This window comes from Myotis yumanensis, unplaced genomic scaffold, assembly GCF_028538775.1.
Source record: "Myotis yumanensis isolate MYYU_CA2020_CCGP unplaced genomic scaffold, mMyoYum1.0.hap1 SCAF_2, whole genome shotgun sequence".
Taxonomy (NCBI): Eukaryota; Metazoa; Chordata; class Mammalia; order Chiroptera; family Vespertilionidae; genus Myotis; species Myotis yumanensis.
The window spans coordinates 162,265,516-162,282,610 of NW_027223753.1; the positions used below are offsets into that span (position 1 = coordinate 162,265,516).

At 46.2% G+C, this 17,095-nt stretch overlaps 1 protein-coding gene and 1 pseudogene across 1 annotated transcript in view; one reads left to right on the forward strand and one right to left on the reverse strand.

Annotated features, from left to right (window-relative positions):
• Positions 1-17,095, reverse strand: part of SLC12A8 (solute carrier family 12 member 8) — a 142,445-nt gene that overhangs the window by 122,756 nt on the left and 2,594 nt on the right. The gene's annotated exons all lie outside the window — the stretch shown is intronic.
• LOC139002189 (large ribosomal subunit protein eL21-like) lies at positions 2,699-3,174 on the forward strand (annotated as a pseudogene).

The following is a 17,095-nucleotide window of genomic DNA, read 5'->3' on the forward strand; positions in this document are numbered from 1 at the left end:
GCAGGGCCAGCTCTCTCCAGTTCCCGCTAGCTCCTGCTCAGACAGGCTGAGGGCAGACCTGAGGGCTGCAGCAGAACCCGACACCCAGCATAGTATCAGCTCTCCCCCGAGGCAGGACTCCCAGCCCACTCCCTCCTCTGCAGAGGGTGAGGAGCCCTTCTCACCTGAGCATGCCCTCCCACAGAGCCAAGGCTCACGGACCCTCCCTCTGCATCTCTTCCCAGTAATTTCTATCCCCCAGGGCAGGAGGGCAGAAGGGCAGGGGGCGAGGCAGTGGGATGGCCGTAGGTGACAGCCGGCCAGTTCTAGGCTGTCTTGGTAAGACTTAGGAGAGAGGTCTGGTTCCAGTGTGGCTAACAAGGGTCCCATTCGACATTCTCTGACATAGACATAGCAGGTTGCGGGGAAAGAGGCAGAACAGGATGTGTGCTGTGCCTGGCATGGCCTCTGCTGGCGCGCAGGGGTGGGGACGAAGATGAAGGAGAGCGGGGAGCAAGGAGGCCCCTCAGATTGCACACCACACATGTGCTCGAGCGTCAGGCTCCTCTCTTCCCTGCAGGGACAAGCTCGGCAGGTCCCAGGGCACAGGGACTCGGAGCCAGACCGGATCACATCTCCATGCTGCTCTGCTGGCATGTCGCTTCCCGAGCTCCCAGCCAGGAAGCCAGGCCTCCCCTCGGCGCCAGGGGCCTGCCCCCCACGCTGGACACTGCACGGCTGTCCGAGGTGTTCTAGCTCAGAGGTGGAAGTCTTTCCTGTGAACAGGGAATCTCTGCACTGAGTAGGGCGTCTAGGAAGTGGGGCCCTGCACCTGAGAGGCGCCGGGCGGAGGAAACCCTCCTGCAGCCACGAGCTGGGCTGAGTGGGAGGAAGGCTCCGCCACGGGCAGTGGGGCGCACACCGCCTCCCGCCGCCACCGGCCCGTGGCGGAGCCTTCTTCCCACTCAGCACATCTGCAATGTGAGATGACACCTTCCTCTATTGTGGCAGCTGGAGGGAAAGAAACCAGGGGAGGAGCCGTGCTTCCGCCCACCCGGGTCAGCAGTGGGTCAAAGCAAGACCCGGCCTGCCCCTCCGCCTCCGGCACAACTGCCGGACGGCTCTGGCCGGAGCACGGGGAGCCCCGGGGCGCCCTCCGAAAGTCGCTGTTTCATTATTAATGACGCGCCGGAGAACACCCAGGCCGCGCTGAGCGGCCCAGCGGCAGAGCGGGCACCGCAGTCCTCCCCTCGGGCTCGGGCGGAATGAGGTGAGACAGCACGCACCGCGCCAGAGAGGCTTGCACGGTGCAGGTGAGAAGATAACCGTGAAAGCTCTTGGAAGCATCGAGCACAAGAGACGATTTTCAGTGTGAGGGCGGGTGTCTTCAGGGAAGTTGGGAGGAAGAGAAAGAAAAGAGGTCTTAATGGGGATGCATTTTCTATTTCCCCCGACGACCTGTCCTCGAGATCGAGGTGAGTCCCTGCTCTCCAGCGCAGCCCTGAGAGCTGCCTCTCCAGCTCCTGCCAGTCCCAGCCTCTCTGGGTTGTCCTAGGGGCTCAGCTGACGTGATTCCAGAACAATGTCCAGGGGGTGCCCTGTAAACACACCCCTCCCCCCTGTGGAGACCACACAGCTCTGTGGAGGAGTGGGGACCCACAGGGAGTGTCAAAGTCTGACTCCCCTGGATTCTGATCTGGGCAGCACCCTTGGTCAATATTGATTTAGTCCTTCCCAGAAGCGGGAGCTCTCCGTGCAGTGTGGGTGTCTCCCGCCACAGAACAGGTCCGAAAGCCAGTGCCTACAGACAGTGGCCCTGCAGGGCTGACCTGGGGTGTTCCAGGCCTGTTCATCCTAATTCCCATCCAAGGCCGGGAGTCTCCCACACAGCCTGGTCCTACCCACACAGCCCCAGGAGGGGTAAGGCCCTCAGACGCCATGAAAACATTGCTGCTGATGGGAAACCCCTGCTTGAGTCCTGCCTCCCGGGACCACACACCCCCTCCTCCCTCACTCTGCCCTTCAGAACGCAGAGCTGTGATCTGGACATCTGATACCATCCCCCAAAATGACAAAATCCAGCAGCAGCGATGCCACAGCCACCTGAACCAGAGCTTCCCCACCCTTCCCAGGCGCTTTGGCAAAAGGACAGAGCCTTTCCTGCGGACACGGGCTGCCACTAGGAAGTCCACCTGGGTTTAACACCAGAGGAAGAGACATGGACCCTAACGCCCTCTCCCAACAACAGGCAAACCAGCTAACACTCAACTGCAGGAGGTTTACTCTTCTGGGGGCTTCAGTGGATCAGCCTGTATTATATCTGTTCAAGAATTCACCGAAACTGGTTTGGCTCAGTGGATAGAGTGTCGGCCTGCGGACTCAAGGGTCCCAGGTTCGATTCCGGTCAAGGGCATGTACCTTGGTTGTGGGCACATCCCCAGTAGGAGATGTGCAGGAGGCAGCTGATCGATGTTTCTCTCTCATCAATATTTCTAACTCTCTATCTCTCTCCCTTCCTCTCTGTAAAAAATCAATAAAATATATTTTTTTTAAAAAAAAAAAAGAATTCTTATGGCCTGGGCGGGAGCGGCCAGGGAGAGGTCAATGGGAGAAAAAGGAGACTCATGTAATATTTAAAACAATAAAGAATTTAAATTTTTTTTAAAAGAATTCTTATGGCCTTTCGGTCAGAACCACCACCTTCCAGTAATTGGCCAAAATGACTAACACAAAGAGAAAGAGAGGCACCCACTATGTTTTCTAGGATTTTTAGAAAACATGGAGTTGTTCCTCTAGCCACATACGTGTGAATCTACAAGAAAGGTGATATTGTGGACATCAAAGGAATGGGCACTGTTAAAAAAGGAATGCCCCACGAATGTTACCATGACAAAACTGGAGGAGTCTACAGTGTCACCCAGCATGCAGTGGGCACTGCTGTGAACAAACAAGTTAAGGACAAGATTCTTGCCAAGAGAATTAATGTGCGCATTGAGCATATTAAGCACCCTAAGAGCCGTGATAGCTTCCTGAAACGTGTGAAGGAAAATGATCAGAAAAAGACGGAAGCCAAAGAGAAAGGTACCTGGGTTCAGCTGAAGCGTCAGCCTGCTCCACCCAGAGCAGCTCACTGTGTGAGAACCGGTGGGAAGGAGCCTGAGCTGTGGCCCCGTCCCCTATGAATTCATGGCATGACAAGTGTAAAAAAATACAAGACCTCTGAACTAGGGGGAAAAAAAGAATTCTTATGTACGGAGTAGTTTTGACTTTTGGAATCACATTAATATTTTACGTACTCAAAATAAAACAGAATCAATCTGTATGTGTCTTTCTATCTGAAGTGGGTCTCTTGTAGGCAGCATATGCATGGGTCTTTTTGTCGTTAAAAAATAAAACAAAATCAAATCAAATTAACAGGATGAGAGAAAAAATTAAAATGGAATGAGAAGAGAAACAAATGAACCGAACAAGTTGAAATGAGAAACACAACCACACTGAAGGTGGGAAAAGAGGTGATCGATCAGAGGAACTTTCGCACGTAGTACTTTGACTGTGTGCTCCCAGTCTAAAAGCAAAAATACCTACAAACTAATATAAATTCTAGATAGAAATTTTGGTTTTTTGCAGGGGTGGAAGTTACAAATTCAGAACCTATGATCTGTGAATTACAGGATTGAGCAAATAAGAAAATACAGGATGAACAAAAGTAGGTTTACAGTTGTTCCTATGGAAAATAATCCTAATACAGTGGGGCCTTGACTTACGAGTGTCCCGACTAACGAGTTTTTCGAGATACGAGCCGTCTCTCAGCCGATTTTTTGCTTTGAGTTGCGCGCTAAAATTCGGGTTACGAGCCAGCTTCAGATACCCCATCGCTAGTTGGCGCAGCGAACATCACAGTGAACGCCACAACAGCAGCCCAGCATCACGTGTCTCACTCGTTCACCTTTTGATTTGACATACGAGTAATTTGAGTTACGAGCTCCGTCACGGAATGAATTAAACTCGTAAGTCAAGGCCCCACTGTATATAAAAAAACCAGGGCCCGTCACAACTGAAACAACTGGACAGACAACCAAACATAGGCTGTGTGGGGCGACAAGGCCGGCAGGGGAATTAGTGAGGGATGACCAAATGACTGAACAGCAGGCTGCATGGGGTGACCAAGCTGGCAGGGTGGACAGTTGGGGGCGACCAGACCAGCGGGGGGTGGGGGCCATTGGGGGCAACCAGGCCAGCGGGGGGGGGCAGGGCGCGGGCAGTGAGGGGCAACCAGGCCAGTGGTGGGGGGCAGTTAGGGGTGACCAGGCCAGCAGGGAGGGGGCAGTTGGGGGTGACTAGGTCAGCGGGGGGGGGGGGGAGTTGGGGGTAATCAGGCCGGCCAGGGGGGCAGTTAGGGGGGATCAGGCAGGCAGGCAGGTGAGCAGTTAGGAGCCAGCGGTCCTGGATTGTGAGAGGGATGTCCAACTGCCGGTTTAGGCCTGATCCCAGCCTAAACCGGCAATTGGACATCCCCTGAAGAGTTCCCAGATTGGAGAAGGTGCAGGCTGGGCTGAGGGGACCCTCTTCATGCACAAATTTCGTGCACCGGGCCTTTAGTACAATAATACGAATAAACCATTTTGCATACTCACAACTGTAGACCTAGTTTTGCCCACTCCTTTATACTGAACAGGATTCGAGTTTCTCTCTGGTGGAGGAGAAGGGGGTTACAATTAAGGAAAGAGAAAAGAATACAAGGATAAACCCTGGGGCGATGAACTGGAATTAGAGATAGTTTGCATTTGCAGTTTTTAATACATATAGAAAGATATAGAGCTAAATATGTATGTGTGTATTTATATTCCTTCCATGTCCACTTAAAGCAAGCATATCAAACTCACAGCCGGCGGGCCACATGCCTCGACCTGCCGGCTGCAAGTTTGACATGCTTGGCTTAAAGGGTCTGTCTATAAGACACTCCAGTAGTAATAAGCATACCTAGCACTTTCCTACCTTCCAAATTACCATGAAAATGATACAAAAGATGTTTTTAAAGTGCGGAGCTATAATTATAACTAGAAAGGAGGAAAAACAGGTGCTACCAGCAGATCAGACATTTGGACAAATTCATGCAAATGGGTTAGAAGGCGGGAGCGGGGGGGGAGAAGCAAAGGAGAGAATACAACTGTCCAAGAATAAACTGGGTTCCAGGGCAGCTAAGAGAAGAGCTGTCTCCCAGGGCACCGGAGAAGCTCCCAGTTCAGAGCCAGCGGATCCCAGAGGCGGACACGAGTCTCGGTGCCACCACTGGGTGTGACATTATTTGGAAGGCTGATCATGCATATACGGCACCTACAGCATAACAGATGGGGAGGGGGGGGGGTTGACAAAAGGGCCTGTGTGATTGCCAAGTTCCTACATTTTACACTGAAGTGGTAAAATATGAACTCTAATAAACTGTTAAAAGTTTAAAATGTATATTTAATCCCTAGAGCAGCCATTCTCAAACTTTTTGGCCTCAAGACCCCTTTACAGTCTTAAAAATTATTGAGGAACCCAAAGCTTTAGCTTATGTGTGTTATACTTATCAATATTTACCATTCTAGAAGTTTAAAGAGAGATATTTAAAAATATATGTTAATCATTTAAGCATAACAAGAAGCCCATTATCAATTAAAATAAATGACATATTTCCATGAAAAATAACTACTTTCCAAAACAAAAATGTTTAGTGAAAACAGACACCTTATTATACATTTTGCAAATCTTTTTAATGTCTGGCCTGATAGAAGCCAACTGGATTCTCATATCTACTTCTGCATTCAGTCTACTGTAAAATATTGTTTTTTAAGTACAGGGGGGGAAACTGGCCTCCCACACTTCTATAGTAAGAAAAGGAGAGAGTAATTTACTACCATGGAGCCATATATAAAAAAATTACTATCACCCAAAAGATAACAGAATCACCAAAAATAAAAGGTAACACGGAGTATAAGAAACAGCAGCAGCTGCATCAGAACTATAAGAATTAAAGGAAATCTGGTCAGTGTGGTTCAGTGGTTGAGCATCAATCTATGAACCAGAAGGTCACGGTTCGATTCCTGGGCAGAGCACATGCCTGGGTTGCGGGCTTCCTCCTGAATGTGGGGCGTGCAGGAGGCAGCCAATCAGTGATTCTCTCTCATCACTGATGTTTCTTTCTCTCTCTCCCTCTCCCTTCCTTTCTGAAATCAATAAAAATATTTTTTTAATAAAAAAAAAGAATTAAAGGAAACTTGAAAGTTATTGAGACCCTGTTGCTCAGAAGCAGCAAAGCTTTAATGATGTAAGATTATGTTTTCTTCTCCACGAGTCCAATGATGTCACCTGGTTATTCATTTACACACACACACTATTTATAGATTTTAAAATTTTATAACCAATGTGGAAATGTTCATATAATTCAGAAAAATATATAAATTTTATAAACCTTGACAATGTAAAAATGATAATCTAACTAACAGAAAATTAGAAATGAAGTGAGGAAAATGGAGTAAATATGCCAAAAGTCCTCTTTCTTCATATCAGGAAGCAATAAATAAACTGATAATAAGTTGGTGATTTGGTCAAGAAATTAAGGTATAAATACATTATTTAAAGTTATAACAATAACCACAAAGGAAAACAAAAACCAAAACCATTAGCAGGGACTGTCTCTGGGGAATGGAGGTAAAGAGAGAGGAAGAAAGCTTTTCACTTTATGTCATTCTCTATGTTTGAATTTTTTCCTTGACTGCATGCATGTGGCAATTTTTTTTTAATCCTCACCCAGGGAGTGAGGATGTTTTTGTTGTTGTTAATTCTCACCCAAGGATTTTTTCCCATTGATTTTTAGAGAGAGTGAAGAGAGGGGGGAGAGAGAGAGAGAGAGAGAAACATCAGTGTGAGAGAGACACACCAATTGGTTGCCTCCTACAAACACCCGGAATGGGGCAGGAATCAGACCTGCAACTAAGGTAAGAGCCCTTGACCAGGAATCAAATCTGTAACCCTCTGGTATGCAGGCCAATGCTCTAACCACTGAACATACTGACCAGGACACATGGTAGTTCTATAATTAAAATATTAACTTTTTTATTTTAAGAAAATTTTTAAATCATCACATTATTAGAAACATTTTTAAAACAGAATGCTGACCTAGAGTTAACAACCTTGTTCATAACTTCATTTGAGCAGTGGCTGAATTCACCAAAAGATATCTGTGACTTAAATCACACTTAAATGCATTAGATAAACAAGAAACTTAAAGGTAGCAAAGACTTTTATAAAATTAATGTCTGTCCTTAACATTTGTGTCTTTTTTTAAAATTAGAATTTGTTATGGCTTTGTGTGGTTCTTTACTGATAATTGCCTAAAATAAAAAGGAAAAGTTACTCAAAATGAGTCATGGCTTTGTGTTTTAAGTTAAATTCATGTGAGAGCGAATATGTCATCTGGACCAGGCGTGATATTTTTGGCGCAGTGAGGGCGGCGAGGCGGCCGCCTTGGTTCACCGGGGAGCACCTGAGTTCCGTAAGTGCTGGCAGGAAGTGTGAGTGTGACTTACAAGCTCTCTACTCATCAGGGAAAAAACATTGCAGAATGTTTTACGCAGACCAATGGATTTTACTCCACTCTTTCTCTTTTTTTCCACGCCTGTCCGTGTGAAGAAGCAAACACTCAAACACCAAAACACAAACAATGGAAGTGTCAACAGGACCCTCCTCCTGAGACTGGTGACTGCCAAGCAGGATCCTATTAGAAACGCACCAACGCCTGACTAGGTGCCGCCTCTGAAGACGTTCCAGGCCACGTGACTCTAAAGCACACCAGTCTTTTGGTTCAGGTTTTGAAACTCAGAAGGAAAGAGAACATTTTTAAGAATCAGATTATATTATACTTGGTAATGACTTAAGAGCAAAAAGAGCCACTGAACTGAATTATACTCAGGAATGTGTGCTTCTTTAAAACTGATTCTAATTATTTAACATTGTTCTATGAATACTGAACTATCTAGTATTTAAATTGTTACCCTTGCCCTGGCCAGGTAGCTCAATTGGTGAGAGCGTTATCCAATATGCCAAGGTTGTGGGTCAGGGCACATATCAAAATCAACCAATGAATGCATAAATAAGTGGAACAACAAACCAATGTTCCTTTTTTTCTCTCTCTCTCTCTCCCTCCCCCTCTCTCCCTCTCTCTCTCTCAAATTAAAAAATAAGAAAAAGGTCGGGGGAGATGGAGGAGGGTATGGGGGGGTAAATGGTGATGGAAGGAGACTTGACTTGGGGTGGTGAACACATAGTACCGTGTACAGATGATGTGCTGTGGAATTGTGCACCTGAAACCTGTATAATTTTGTTAAGCAGTATCACCCCAATAAATCCAATCATAAATACATACATACATACATACATAAAAATTAGACTTTTACTCTGAAGATATATATTTGGGCCAGAGAAAATATAAAATGAATGAAAAAATAAGCTAAAACTCAGTTGTCCACCCCTATTGAAAGTCAGGGTATTCAATCAGGCCCAACCAAAGTCTAAGCACCCCCTAGTGGCACCACACTCAAATTACAAGAATAGTACTTCAGAGTCATTAAGATTCTCCTTGCAAACAAACCCCAGCTATTAAATGATGGCAAGGACTGTATTTTTTCTATATCTGGTCATGGATGAAATGTACCCTATGGCTGTAAAAAGTTTTAAATCACCTAATCCATTCACTTATAGCTAGGTTAAATGTACTAATCATTTTTATTTTATTTTTTAAATCTTATGATGGTATAACATATTAAAAATCTTGCTGGCTAAGAAGATTGACCCTCTCAGAGTTAAACAATTCTTAGAGATAGTAAAGGACTAACCAAGAGCATGTCTGTTATATACAAACTAACCAATTCCAAATCTATACCCCAAACCACCCCCTTTTATGTAACTCTCACACACTAAGGCAATACTTACCCTGCCCGAAATCATCTCAGGGCCATACACTAGGCAACTAGAAACCACCCTTTTAGCCCAACGCCTGCCAGAACTATTCAGACTAGCCAATCCTAGTCTGCCCTGCCCTGCCCTGCCTTTCCCGGTACAGGCTCCAGCCCAGGCCCTCCCCTCACTCCCACTTCTGCCCCCAGACCAGACCTGATGCTTCCCCACTGGTCCTGTGTGGCAAGGCATCCCCCCTTCTCTTGGGAAACGTAAGCAGGACATCCTTTCAATGGCATTGGCCTCTCCACGCCATCACTCAGCCACCTCCATAAACGAAGATGCTGTGGGCACAAATGAGACGGGGTCCCACCTAACTCATTTCAGTGAAGAATCCCTTTCATCCCAGGCTCTGGGACACCTTCAACCAGAAAAAAGATCTCCATTCCATTTTTTACAAATATGCAGCCTTTTCAGGGCTGCCCTCCCAGGCGAGGTCACAAGCAGGGCTGCAAAGTGGAAAGGGGGAAAGAGAGAGGGTGACGGTGCCCACAGGAAAGCCTCGCACTCGACTGAATCCTGAGAACAATTTCTGTCCTCTCTTCTCCCCCAGGCTCCGGGGCCAGGGTCTTTCCTCCGGCCGCCTCCGAAGTTACCATTGGTGGTTTTTACAGTGAAGCGAACAGCTTGAGCTGTGAGGCCTTGCACTTGCATCGGGTCCCTTCTGAAGATTATACCTGATATTGTATCTGTCATTTGTAACATTTTTACTAAAGACAATCCCTAAAAATCGTATAAGCTTCATGTACTACCAAAAAAATGGGATGGGGAGAGGAGTCATGGCTCCAGAAACCCCAGATGTGAGCCCCTCTCTTCCTCCCAACCATCCTGGGCCCCCGTTTCTTTATCTGTAAAAGGAGGGGCTAACAAGACAATCTTAAGTTCCCTTTTCTTTTCTCCTCAGGTGCATTCACTTCTCTACACACTAACAAAGCAATATGCTACTTCCTCGCCTGTGGCTGCTAAGGCTTACTTTGCATATGGATTTTTAAAGACACTAAAACAGTCCTGAAAAATGCATAGCAAAAACAAGTCAATTTTTAGCTGTACACTGGCTAACAAGAATGTAGAAAATAAGAGCAAAGGTTTTGCAATGAAGCCTGACACCAATGCTCAAATTTATATTATAACCTAAAGACTGGATGCATTAAGATCAACCCAGAGCTGTATTATGGGGTCATGGGTCATGGGCTTGGTTTCAGTCATGGGCTCTGTCACTGTTTACATATGTCTTTGGGCAACTCATTCAACATCTCTGGGCTTGTTTCTTGACACGCTGAGCAAGGGGGCTGGGCCAGAGGAGCTGTAAGGACCCCTCTGTCTCTAAACACATTCACTCATATCTACCTCTCTTGCCCATGCTACTTTCCTATTCACCAGTGCCCCACAACTCGACCAGACTCTCTTTCTTACTCTCACCACACCAAGGGAACCTAGGTAAGCCACTGAATTAAGGAGGAGACAACAGGAAAAGAGCAAAGGAGGAGAAGACAGGAGGGGAAGGGAAGGCAGGAAGTCAGGCAATGCTGGGGACAGGCTCAGAGATGGTCACACCCCAGAAGCCAATCTGGACACATCTTCTCCCACACGTGGCCCAGATGCCATGGGTCTGATGGAGAACCCACACCATGGGTCTGCGTCCATCTTTTTTCTAGGATTAGCTCATCCCAACCAGACATTAGCCTACAGGCTTCCTAGAAAACAGTCCTCATGGACCGACTTCTGCTGGAGCTTGTCTCTGGAGGAAAGCTGGATGAAGAAGAAAGAATACAATGAGTCACTCATACTAACTAGTCTGCAGTTTTGGGTGACTTGTTCTCATGCCATATCATGACACAGTTTCTCTGAAGAGCATCCAAGCCAAAAGCAGGAAGACAAAACCCTCAGATTAGTTGGAGGTATTCCTTGTTCCATGGTAATTAAGAGATTTCAATTTTAATATCTCCAGCAGTAGCTAGAGATCCTGGCAAAAATAGGCACTCAGAAAATAAGCTGAGCTGAATTTTCTCACTATTACTAAAGCTCCAAGCATTTGATCCTGCTGGACTTCAGATCTCACACAGTATGTCTACTTGCCCTCTCCCTGTCTCAAGAGACCTGCTTTCTCCTGCCAGCTGACTCTTCCTGACACGCCATGCCCACCAGAGTCCTCTCTGCCCAGTGATTGGCAGAGACAAGCACAGAATCTAAAGCCGTTAGCCTTCTAGTCACCTCCCTCAGGTGCCAGCTGCTTCTTAGCTTACCAGCCCCAACTTCGCAAATAGCCTACTCTATCGAGTTTCATTGTAATATCTGCTTCATCCAGTTACTGAACATGCATTGTATTTAGTGCTCCCCATGTGACAGGCACGGGGCCAGATCCTCCTGCTTATGGCATAAACACCCTGACAATCAGGTACACTCATCCCATCTCACAGTTGCGAAAACAGACTGGGAGCCCTTGAGTAACGTATCCAAGGCCCAATACATCTAGTAACACAGTCAGAATCTTGAGCCCAGGTTTCCAGGTTCAAGTCCACCACCAAACCACACCACACATCAGTGACATGCCTGAGGAGAGAGGCTCCTGGAACAAGATTCATACCTACCACAAGTCCAGTAGGTCCTCAAACACACACACACACACACACACACACACACACACACACACACATTCCTAAACTACTCTAGACCCACCTAGGCCTAGAAAGTATTCCATCCTCCTCAGTGGACTACCCATCCAGCAGGCTGACCTAGACAATGTCCCACATTCGGGTTTTGGCCACTAGAATCTTTCTGGATTTGGGGCTCCTGCCATAGGTCTTCTGCTTGACCTTGCTGCCCTGAGTCATGCATTTATTTACCAAATGAATCTTCTGATCATTTATATCACTACATCATGGACCAAATAATGCTCCCTACCTTAGTTTTATTATTAGCCAACATTTACTGAACATTTACTGTTAAATAAGCTCTATACTAAATATTTACATAAATTATCTCTTTTAATCTTTGTAATTCTCTAGAGTAGGTTCTATTACTATGGCCCTTTTATAGGCAAGGAGGCGTAGGGAGTAACTAGCCCAAGGTCACAAAGGGTTAGAGCTATACAGTGGGGCCTTGACTTACGAGTTTAATTTGTTCCGTGATGGAGCTCGTAACTCAAATTACTCGTATGTCAAACCAAAAATGAATGAGTGAGACACGTGATGCTGGGCTGATGTTGTGGCATTCACTGTGACGTTCGCTGTGCCAACTAGCAGTGGGGTATCTGAAGCTGGCTTGTAACCCAAATTTTAGCTTGAAACTCAAAGCAAAAAATCAGCCGAGAGACGGCTCGTATCTCGAAAAACTCGTTAGTCGGGAAACTCATAAGTCAAGGCCCCACTGTATTTGAACTCAAGCAGCACATGTACCCTTGATCATCAACCATGAACCCTCAGACCTACAGCCTCGTCCCAGCTGGTCCACATGTTACTGACCAACACACACACAGCTACCCCTGAGACTATCCATCCATTCATCGCTCCACCTAACTCATAAGTGTTCTCACTAAGGACAATTTTCCTGAGAGCTACTTTCCTGTGACCAAGAAAAGAGCAGATCTGAACTGACGGGGTTGGCATGACACTCACTAGCTCTCTTCCCACTGGGCAACACCTTCTTAATCCCGTGTTCTTCAGGCCCCAAAGCTCTTAGCAGAATTACTGACTCCTAAGACTGGAGTAAAACTAGAAAAAGGTTCTTGGGAAACTCCAGGAGGGCCAACCACTCCCAAAGTTCAGCTTCAAACATGTCAGCTACACAACCTGCTATCTCTTCCACACACAGGCCTTGGATTTTTCATCTGGCTGGTTTTGCTCAAACCTTTGGGGCAGTAGGCATACAGAAGAAAGGATTAAAGCTTAGACCTGCTGAGAATTAAAAATGGTGGCAGAGTAAGTGGACGCTGCACGGACATGCTCCCAGGAACAAACTGGAATTACAACTAAAATACAGAAAAATGTCCTGAATAATCAATGGAAAACTCACAGCAGAGAACCCTGATACCCAAGGACTGAAAGTGGAGATGGCATAGAGACTGGTAGGGGGGCAGAGGCACAAAAGGGCTGGCTGAGCACTCACAGACAGCAATTAAAGTCCTGGAGCAAGCATGTCAAATTCGCAGCCTGCAGGCTGCATGTGGCCCATAACAAATATTTTTGTGGCCCAGCCAATATAACAGTATGTAAGAAACATTTTAATAAAAATTTCATAACTTAATTTTTATAATATCCTGTTATACATAATTATTATTAATAACTAGAGGCCTGGTGCACAAAAATTTGCGCACTGGGGGAGGGGGGTCCCTCAGCCCAGCCTGCGCCCATTTGCAGTCCAGGACCCCTTGGGGGATGTCCACCTGTCGACTTAGGCCCACTCCCCAGGGGATCAGGCCTAAGCTTGCAGTCAGACATCCTTCTGGCAGCCAGGGAGCCCTTGGGGTATGTCCAACTAAAGGCTTAGGCCCCCAAGGGAGCTGTGATGGGGAAGCTGGGGTGACAGAGGAGCCACACTGTCTTGCCCCGCCGCCCTGGGTTGGGCCGCACACGGGATGCCCGCCACCCCGGGGTCGCAGATAGCAGGCCCGGATGGCAACAGGGCAGGCGGGATGGCGCTGCCCCGCCCTGCCTGCAGTATGCAAATTAGCCGCCATATTTGTTGGTGGTTAATTTGCATATCATGCTGATTAGCCAATGGGAGGCGTAGCAAAGGTACGGTCAATTACCATGTTTGTCTATTATTAGATAGGATGAACTACAACGTTTGCTAAGGACTGATTACTATAATCGCATTGCATTCATTTCCCTTATGCGCCTTACACACAGGCGCACCATTTCTCTCCACTAATACCAGCAGCGAATATTTTAGCAGCCAATTGCCACGTCATTAGTCTTGGAATGACTTGTTTGGTGTGCACAACAGGAAATATTTTGCTTTCGGAGAACAAGAAAAATAGCTTTACTTGTATTATGCTTATTAATTTGTGGAGTTATTTAGTGTCTGGTAAGTTAAAGTTCAAGAAAGAATATTAATTTTTATTAAAATGTTCTATTATTTTATGTTAACGATTACTCATTTATTTCAGCCCTTTGTATTCAGCATGTCTCTATCGAAATAAACCTATGTTTCTATGAAAATTGAGCTTTTTTTTTGTTTTTGTTTTTTGTGGCCCACATAAACTTAAACCTTGTTTATTTGGCCTGTGTTTGCCTTTGAGTTTGACCTGCTTGTCCTGGAGAGATATCTCAGCTGTGGGGAGTTGCCACTGAGAACTCTGGGATCTAATCCCCAAGCTTGGCCCCCCAGCAGAGAGCACCAAAACTGAGGAGGATACCCACATAACATCTGGCTGTGAAAAGTATCAGGGTAGCTGTCTGCCAGGGAGTAACAGCTGAAAGTTCAGGTACCCTTTTAAAAGACCAATGCACAAAATTCCCTGTGGAGCTATCCACCTTGTGCTGGGGAGAGGGAGGGTGAAGTGAACTGGAACTGAGAGAGCAGAAACCAGGACTGAGGATAGAGCTCAGAAGGCAGACACCCCAAGTTTCCTGGGCTGAGTCATTCCCTCATGCAGTGGAGGACATCTTTCCCACATAGACATTTGCCTTGCCTGGGGGAAGACAGTTGACACACCCTATTGGAAAACACCTTGCCCTGAGTCCACTTAAGAGATTAAAAGTAACAATTAGCCTCCAGGCAGAAGCAACTGCCCCAACATGTTAAAAAAACAACAGACCTCACCACACCTGAGAATGATTGCCTAGGGGGCTATTCAAGTCGGAATCCTATCAGTCTGTAGGCAGAGGCAGTCTCTGGAGGCTTTGAGTCTTTACTGATCTAATTAGTCAGAAACAGCCTTTAACACTGTCCTGCACTAGAGATTGACAGGTATAGAGCAGTGGTTCTCAACCTTGGCTGCACATTAGAATCACCTGGCAATCTTTTTAAAATCCTGATTTCTGGGCCTCATCCTCCGGAAATTCTGTTTTTTTTGTTACTAATGTTGTGGCCCCATGCCATAACAAAGAAACAGAATTTCCGGAGGATGAGGCCCAGAAATCAGGATTTTAAAAAGATTCCCAGGTGATTCTAATGTGCAGCCAAGGTTGAGAACCACTGGTATAGAGCAGTGGTCGGCAAACTCATTAGTCAACAGAGCCAAATATCAACAGTACAACAACTGAAATTTCTTTTGAGAGCCAACTTTTTAAAACTTACACTATATAGGTAGGTACATTGTTATTAACTTAATCAGGGTACTCCTAAGGCTTAGGAAGAGTCACACTCAAGGGGCCAAAGAGCCGCATGTGGCTCGCGAGGATCTACCTAATATATAGTCACAAACTCAAACAGAAAGCTATAATGAGGAGACAAAGAAACAACCCCCAAATGAAAGAACTAGAGCATTCTCCAGAAGAAGAGATAAATGAAGCAGAGATAAGAAATTTATCTGAGTCAGAGTAATGATATTAAATTGCTCAACAGTATGAAAAAAGATGTAGTAACTATGAAAAAAGAATAGTCAGATAAAGAATGACATAACACAAATAAAGAACACATTGGAAGAAATACACAGCAGATTAGGGGAAGCTGAGGATTGAATCAGTGAATTAGAAGACAGAGTTAAAAATATCACTCAATCAGAGAACCAAAAAGAAAAAACAATTAGAAAAATCAGGCTGAAGGAGAAACCAAGATGGCGGCATAGGTAAATACCTGAAATTGCTGCCTCACACAGCCACTTCAAAACTACAACTAAAAGACAAAACGGACATCATCCAGAACCACAGGAAGGCTGGCTGAGTGGAAATTCTACAACTAGAAGGAAAGAGAAGAGCACACTGAGACTCAGGAGGTGCGGAAGTAAAGTGCAGAGGTACGGAGGTGCATGTAGAAAGGACTGGCACCTGAGGACACGGTTGTCTTTTTCAATTGGGAGGGAGTCTCAAGCTCCCGACTTCTCTGAACTCCAGTTCTGGGAAGTCTCTGGGGACCCAGACTCATGCGGGGAGAAACTGGACTGTCTGGCAGCGGGTGGAACTCGAGGGCAGCTTTCTCTCAGAGGTTCTTGCAGCGATTACCATGGGACACTGAGACCCGGGGCCTCTTAGGACAGGGCCAAGGATCAGCCATAGCTGTGTGCTCTGCCCTGTTGATTCCCTGAGACCCCGCCCAACACAAGCTGTGTGCAGAGGCTTTTGCATATGAATGACCTGGCCCTTTGCAATCTGAAAATTACCTAACAAACTGCAGCTGGGTCAGAGAGACCCAGAATATCCAAAAGAAGGCCCAAGGCCCCACAGCAGCTTGCATTGCTTCATAGCTGGGCCTCATCTGGGCACCTCCAAACCCCAAACAAAGAAAAGGAATCTGCAGATCTCTCCATAGCTCCTGCTGGGTAGCCTCAGGCAGAGGCTAAATTAGCACCTCTTTAGAGATCCAAGAGCCAGTGTACCCAGTGGTCAGAGTGGGACCATCCAGATTACAACTCCTTAGATCCATAAGGGACACACTCAGGGGGCAGACTCAGTGAGCACCAAAGCCCCACTGAAGCAAGTCTTGCCCCATAAGGGTGTCTCCAGCACAGAAGTTCTCCCACCGTAGACACAGCTGATTCTCACAGCCAATTGGCCTGGAGGTCAATTCCTCCCAGTGATACCTACAACAATCAAGGCTTAACTACAACAAGACTGTGCACAAAGCCCACAAAGGGGTGCACCAAGAGTGTCCACCTCAGGTAATTGGGGAGACTGAGCCACTGGGCCCTATAGGACACCTAGCACAGAAAGCCATTCTATCAACATAGGGAAGCAGCCAAAATGTGGAGACAAAGAAACAGGTCACAAATGATAGAAATGGAGGAAAGCAAACTACTGGATATAGAGTTCAAAACCACACTTTTAAGGTTCTTCAAGAACTTTCTAGAAACTGCCGATAAATTTAGTGAGACCCTCGATAAATCTAGTGAGACCCTCGAGGATATGAAAAAGGACCAATTAGAAAGTAAGCATACACTGACTGAAATAAAGAATAATATACAGAGATCCAGACTAGATAGCAGACTAGAGGATCGCAAGAATCAAGTCAAAGATTTGAAATA